Source organism: Pseudopodoces humilis, chromosome 15 (assembly GCF_049639895.1).
Source record: "Pseudopodoces humilis isolate 2021_Gansu_Grassland_sample_001 chromosome 15, ASM4963989v1, whole genome shotgun sequence".
Taxonomy (NCBI): domain Eukaryota; kingdom Metazoa; phylum Chordata; class Aves; order Passeriformes; family Paridae; genus Pseudopodoces; species Pseudopodoces humilis.
The window spans coordinates 18,769,378-18,777,007 of NC_142214.1; positions in this window are offsets into that span (position 1 = coordinate 18,769,378).

Below are 7,630 nucleotides of genomic sequence, written 5' to 3' on the forward strand. Positions count from 1 at the left end.
GTGGATGTCTGGGATAACCAGGAGATAGGAATTTCTCCTGACTTTATCTCATGAGTCTCTCACACACACACACACACAGAAAGTCTGCTGGGGAAATGAGGGTGGTTTTTATTGCATAATTCACTGGAATGTGACAGACACCTCCAAAAGAACTCTGAAGTCTGCTCAGAGCATCCTGAGCCACCCTGTGACAGCAAAGGTGGGAATTGATTCTGGAGAACCTGAGACTGCTTGGCAAAGGCCAGTGCCTCACATAGCACAGCACACGCACCCCCAGCCCTTCCCAGGGATTTTTTTCCCCAATCCTGAGCATTATCCTTGTGCTGTGGGAAGAGGGGAGGTATCCCTGGATGCTGCCATATACAGGGATAGAGTTCCTGGGTCTTCTCAGGATACAAGATTTTACACAGAGAAACTAACACTCAAAAGTCTCTTTTCCTCCCCCTCTGGAATTATTTCTACCTCTGCAAAGAAAGGGGAAACAAATGAAATTTCACCCACAGAGCATCATAACATTTTACAGCCTTTTAGAATGAGAGTAGCAACAGAAAATCTGAGAAAACAGAACCAAAGCTGCTGGATGCCTGTATGCAATTAATCCCTTTTCATTTGCTACTTCAGATTTTATTAATATAACAGAAGAGAAAAAAAAAATGGATCAGGGCTGAATCAAGCACTTCACACCAAGAAGAGTCAGGATTTCTTTTCTAAAATCTTGTTATTTTCTAGCATATAATAGAAACCAAATGTCTCCATCAGGATTAGGCCATAAGCCACCCACAAAAACCAAGCATTGCCAAATATAAACTGTCCCAATTCTGTTGTTTTTTTTTTTTCCTGTCAGCAAACAAAAACACCATCAGCTTGTTTACATCGATCTTTGCAATTAAGTAAGGCAAAAATTCCACAGCTGATTTGCACGATTTTCCATGCAAATGGAGCATTTATCAAGGCAGCAGAAAGGTGGGAATGGCCAGTTCTCTCACCAGGTTAAATTGCATGGCTTGAGATCTGTAAAGAGGAACCACAATAAAAGAGCAAGGCAGGGTGAAGGGCCAAGAATTCCCATTTCCCTCTGGGAAGTTATTAGCATGAATTAGGAAGTGTTAGTCACTGCAGAGTGTGGGTGCAGAGCACAGGCAATGATCAACTTCGCTTTCAGGGAGAGCTTTTCTAAACCCATAAATACATTTATTAAAAAGCTGACTTCTTCCCCAACATGGAATTCCATGGAATTGATCCTGCAGCTCTGGCAAGGCCCAGTAGCTTCTTCCCTTTTGAAGCTGCTGGAGGATTGGCTTGATCCTTCTACAGAATGAATCAAACACAGAGGTGTTGTTCAAGTAACAGGGAATGGGGGTTAAAATCCTGGAAATCTGCTAGAAAAACCCATTGGAATGGGAGTTAAAATCCTGGAAAACTGCTATAAAAACCCATTGGAATGGGGGTTAAAATCCTGGAAATCTGCTAGAAAAATCCTGGAAAACTGCTATAAAAACCCATTGGAATGGGGGTTAAAATCCTGGAAAACTGCTATAAAAACCCATTGGAATGGGGGTTAAAATCCTGGAAAACTGCTATAAAAACCCATTGGAATGGGGGTTAAAATCCTGGAAATCTGCTAGAAAAATCCTGGAAAACTGCTATAAAAACCCATTGGAATGGGGGTTAAAATCCTGGAAAACTGCTATAAAAACCCATTGGAATGGGGGTTAAAATCCTGGAAAACTGCTATAAAAACCCATTGGAATGGGGGTTAAAATCCTGAAAAACTGCTATAAAAACCCATTGGAATGGGGGTTAAAATCCTGGAAAACTGCTATAAAAACCCATTGGAATGGGGGTTAAAATCCTGGAAAACTGCTATAAAAACCCATTGGAATGGGGGTTAAAATCCTGGAAAACTGCTATAAAAACCCATTGGAATGGGGGTTAAAATCCTGGAAAACTGCTATAAAAACCCATTGGAATGGGGGTTAAAATCCTAGAAAACTGCTATAAAAACCCATTGGAATGGGGGTTAAAATCCTGGAAAACTGCTATAAAAACCCATTGGAATGGGGGTTAAAATCCTAGAAAACTGCTATAAAAACCCATTGGAATGGGGGTTAAAATCCTGGAAAACTGCTATAAAAACCCATTGGAATGGGGGTTAAAATCCTGAAAAACTGCTATAAAAACCCATTGGAATGGGGGTTAAAATCCTGGAAATCTGCTAGAAAAATCCTGGAAAACTGCTATAAAAACCCATTTCAATGGGGGTTAAAATCCTGGAAATCTGCTAGAAAAATCCTGGAAAACTGCTAGAAAAACCCATCGGAATGGGGGTTAAAATCCTGGAAATCTGCTATAAAAACCCATTGGAATGGGGGTTAAAATCCTGGAAATCTGCTATAAAAACCCATTGGAATGGGGGTTAAAATCCTGGAAAACTGCTATAAAAACCCATTGGAATGGGGGTTAAAATCCTGGAAAACTGCTATAAAAACCCATTGGAATGGGGGTTAAAATCCTGAAAAACTGCTATAAAAACCCATTGGAATGGGGGTTAAAATCCTGGAAAACTGCTATAAAAACCCATTTCAATGGGGGTTAAAATCCTGGAAATCTGCTAGAAAAATCCTGGAAAACTGCTAGAAAAACCCATCGGAATGGGGGTTAAAATCCTGGAAAACTGCTATAAAAACCCATTGGAATGGGGGTTAAAATCCTGGAAATCTGCTATAAAAACCCATTGGAATGGGGGTTAAAATCCTGGAAAACTGCTATAAAAACCCATTGGAATGGGGGTTAAAATCCTGGAAAACTGCTATAAAAACCCATTGGAATGGGGGTTAAAATCCTGGAAAACTGCTATAAAAACCCATTGGAATGGGGGTTAAAATCCTGAAAAACTGCTATAAAAACCCATTGGAATGGGGGTTAAAATCCTGGAAAACTGCTATAAAAATGCATTTGACACTGAGACAACTGGATACTCCATCAAAGGTAGATGAGCCAGCTCAGGGCTGGAGTCCCTTTGTTTTTGAACATTTCCAAACATGAGGCTTTAGGATTTAGTTTATCATGTGTTTAAACTGCAGGCTGAGATCTGAGTACATTTTTCATTTACATTTGTGCTTTTACAGAGTTTTACAGATCAGATGCTGGATTAGAAGTGTTTCAATTGTTTCCAGCTATCTTGTCAGAAAGCCTCAGCTCTGGGTGTTTGTTCTGTGTATTTTTATTTAAGACCATGACACAGAGCAAGACTTTGTGGATCAGCATATTAAGGGCTTATTGTTATTGTTTGGAGAGATGCTTGTTCACCCAATTAAAAAAAAAAAAAAAAGAAATCCAACATTCAGTAAATCAATGTGATGTGAAGAACATTTCGGTTTCAAAAGATGAGATCATGTAAACTTAACTTTCCTGTCTGTTATTTACAGTGGGTAGGCAGAATTCTCACAGTTGTGCTTTTCAACAGCCTTCATATATTTAGTCAGAAATCTCTGTTTCTGGAAGCTTTCTGTGTTGTCATGGAAATTATCACTATGTCCCTAAGACTAGGATAGCAATTTTATGACAAATTACAGGAGGCAGAGAAGGAGAATATTTTGGCATAAAACAATGCTAAAAAGGAAAAGAAATCACAAGATATTTTTGGACATTAAAAAGGCATCCAATTAAAGATGATTCTTTAATCTCTGCCCATGCTTTGTAACCAGTCAAGTACAAAGCCTACCTATCTGCAGGAGGCATTTTTTTTACAGGATTCAATGCAATCCCTCTGCATCATCCAGGGAATATTGGTCAGGACACCTCAGGCTGCTTCCAACCTTTTTTTCCTCTGCAGCACACCCCAAAATCTAAGACAAACCACGCCAGAACATGAATATTCTCAGGAAGGTTTCTGATCATTTTAATCTGGATCTTGTAGACTTTTTTCTGTTATAGACACCCTGTGCAATCACCAGGTCTCCAAACCTTTGAAAATTGCTCCTAAATAAAAGTCACCCAACAGTGATTTTCAACAACAGAGGAAATTCTTGCCAGGTAAGGAAGGGGATGAGAAAAACAATTTTAAGTGAAGAGAAAACTCTTTCTGCCTATTGCTGCACTCTAAGCTCTGCAGAGGGATCCCAGGGAAACAAAGGAGGATCCTGTAGAACCCAACTTTGCCTTCACCAGGGCTAGAGAAGTGAGAACAAAGGGATGATCACAGGAAGGTTGAAGATAATAAATAATAAAGATAATAAAGATAATAAAGATAATAAGGATAATAAAGATAATAAAGAATCCAGCTGGTGCTAAAACTCCAACCCTGCTGCCTTTCCTGGTTACCTGAACTCACTGGCTAGAGCACTAAAGAATGAAAAATTCCTGCTGCTTTCCATTTAGGGTACAACTAATTGAGTTACAAATAGAAATAGCAATTACCCAAAATACCTAAAACTATTCATATAAACAGAACTGATACTTTTCATATTTTTAAAGTGAAAACAAAGAGAATACTAAACTGTAAAAACTCTAGAATTTTTTTCATCTTTTGGGTTTTTTTCAGAGACATGGTTGATCATTTTGGTTTCCAGACAATTTTTAAAATTAATTTTAACCTTTTTTTAATGCAAGTAGCACAACACAGGAGTACATGGAATCAAAGTTAGGATATTTCAATCTGTTGCAGGCTGCATAAGGCCAGAGCACAGATTTGTGCCAGGAGAGAACAGGCTCTTTAGGGAAGTCCCCATCCTTGGAGGGTTTTAAAAGATGTGTAAATGTGGCACTTGGGGACATGGGTTAGTGGTGGCTTTGGCAGTGCTCGATGATCATAAGGGTCTTTTCCAACCTCAATTAATCTGTGATTCTATGTCTGAGCTGTTTTTAGTCCATTTCCTGGAAAATCTATAAAAAGCCTCGATGAATCAGAGCCTGGATTTGAAAGAGTTCTTAGTAATGAATTGAAAATATTTTTATTGTTTATTTTTTTTCCCTAATATTGATATTCAAATCTGTAACTAACTTCAAGAATTTGAAGCTTCAAAATTTGATCTTCCTCTCTACTTTCTAATTATTAAAAAAACCTCTTTTTCAACTGTAGAAGATTTTTCACATTAAAGGAGATTTGACAAAGTGGAGTGCTCCTGAAATAAGTCCAAACAAATCCCAGGTGCTTTGAGTTTCACTGTTCAACAGGATCTTGAGTGCTCAAGCAGCAATTCCAGCCACCGACCAGGAGAGAGCAGGCACAGACAAGAGTTTGAGGATGAAGCCCAAATTCGCAGCGAGCTCCTGGTTTAAGTGCTGAAGCTGAGAGAAGGAGCTGGATGATTTTAAGGCCATTATTTAATGGTGTGTGGGTATAATTGAAGATCTCCAAATGGCAAAAATTAAAGGAGGAAGCTCTCTGCCAAGGGACAAAACCTCCCTCTTAAAAAACAAATCAAATCCCTGATTTTCTTCCTGACAGACAATAACTTATTTCAGTCCAATCATTTATTTCAAAAGAATAAAGAAACTTCCATGCCTGAACAACCACACAGAGAAGTGTTTCAACACAGACCATCCCAAACCTGAAATGGTGCCAGGGCTGCTCCTCTGGGATTGGGATTTGGAAATTTGAGTGGTTAAAGCTCCTTTTGGATTGGGGTGGTTTGGGATGGTTAAAGGCCTGCACACGAGGAGCAGGGAAAGACAAACAAGCCTCAAAAGCACAACACACCCCCTGGACCTGACAGCATCCTCCAGCCACTTCAAAAGAGCCCAGGTCTGTTTGATATTCCCTTTTCCTCCTTGAATTTGGAAACATGTAAACAGGGAGAGCTGGGCCAGCAGCTTTGAGCTGAAGGCAGGAGCTGCAGAGGGAAGTGGGAGGGGAGCAGCTGGCCTGGCCTGGCTGTTTTCAGATGGGAAGGGCTCTCTGCTGCTGCCTCCTGCAGATCAAACACAAGATACAGCCCTTGCAGAATACATGCCTTTATACATTTGGGAGCTTCCTGGCCTGGCACATGGTTACCCTATAGGATTCTGTGCCAGAGCTCCTTTGCTGTCGGGGTTTTGTTGTAATTCCTGAGAGGTGTCCAGCTTCTTTGGATGACCTCACTCCTGGAATTTGCTGTGCACATGTAGTCCTCAGCCTTTGGAATAAGGAGGACACTTTAAACAGCCACAGGAGAAAATCCAAAACCTGTAACCCTAAAGGATGCAAATCCGGGAAGAAAGCAAAAATAACCCAGTGTTTATTATTTTTAGGTTAGTGAGAATTTTATGAACCATCTCATAGCTGGATGTCTGACTCATGATACTTAAAAGCTTGAGGATGTCAAACCTATAATTATTTACCACTGGAAAATCAAAGAGAAACAGCGATTTTCATAAACCTCAAGCTTCAGAACAGAAGCCAATCTCTGCTTGCACCAAGAGCCTCTTTTTGAAGCGGGTTATTTTAGAAAGTCTCTTTATTGAAATTCCTCTAAAACATCCTGTCCTGATGTCTGCTGGAGAGGGCAAATGAATAAATGAGGCACTGGTCAGATGGGTCAGCACTTCCCCAAGCAGTGAGGTGCCTGCTGACCAGAATCTGTGGTCAGCAAAACATGTGAATAATTCCTCGAGGCTCACTGAAGCCACCCCGAGGTGTCACCACTTTTGTTGCTGCTCTGTTAGAAAATAAGAGGAGAAAAAAACCACTTGGCCTGAGCTTCTGTGAGTTGATATTTCCCATCACAGCTCTTCAGCAAGAGGAATTTCTCATCATCTCTCTCCACAGCCCTCACTGAGATTCATGGCCTGCCTTCAAAGTACCCTTTTACAGCTCCACAGAACTTTCCCCAAACAAATTCCTGCTGCCCTTTCACTTGTGCCAGTCAGATCCCACCTTGATCCTTCTTGCTTAAAAAACTGGGGTCACTTTGCCCATTTCCTGATATTGACATTGCAGAGCTGGGCTTTTAATTCCCACAAAACTACTCCAGGGACCAAAAAGCTACAGAAGAAGCATCTTTGGATAGTGAAGTTTTTTCCTTCCCTGAATTTTTGAATTCAAATATGCAAACAGGGCTGTGCTGCAAAGCAAAGCAGGACAGAAAGAGGAGATGTAAAGCTGCTGGCTGTGTGCTCTCGGCCCTCTGCTCTGACACTGAAAGGAAGCTCACAGCTGAAAATGTGAGGCTGCAGCTGGTTCTGAAAGGAAAACCCTTCCCAGTGAGAGAGTGCCTGGCTGGGGATGGACCGTGCACAGCAGCTTTTGTTCCACTTCAGTCTGAATGCCTTTGGAAGCCTCTTCCATGAAGAGCTGAGATTTCCTCCTCCTCCTCTGCTCCTTCCTTCTCCCACTTTCATGTTTTGTACTTCAGAGCTGGGCTGTTCTGCTGGCCAGGGTCAGCACAAGGTCATGACTTGTGACAGGAGGTTAATGGAGTTGTTAAGTAACAACGTGAGTCTTTTCAGTGGCATGAATATTCCACCCCACCCTCTCGAAGACACACACACACACACTCGCTGTCTCTCGGCTGAATTCTCGGGCCATGCACTTGCACCTATTCGATTACAGTATTTAGTGGATTTAATTCGTTGAAGGATTTCTGGTCATTTCAAGAAGCTGGGAAAATATTGGGACTGTCTTTTGATAGCTGAAATTGATAAATATGGT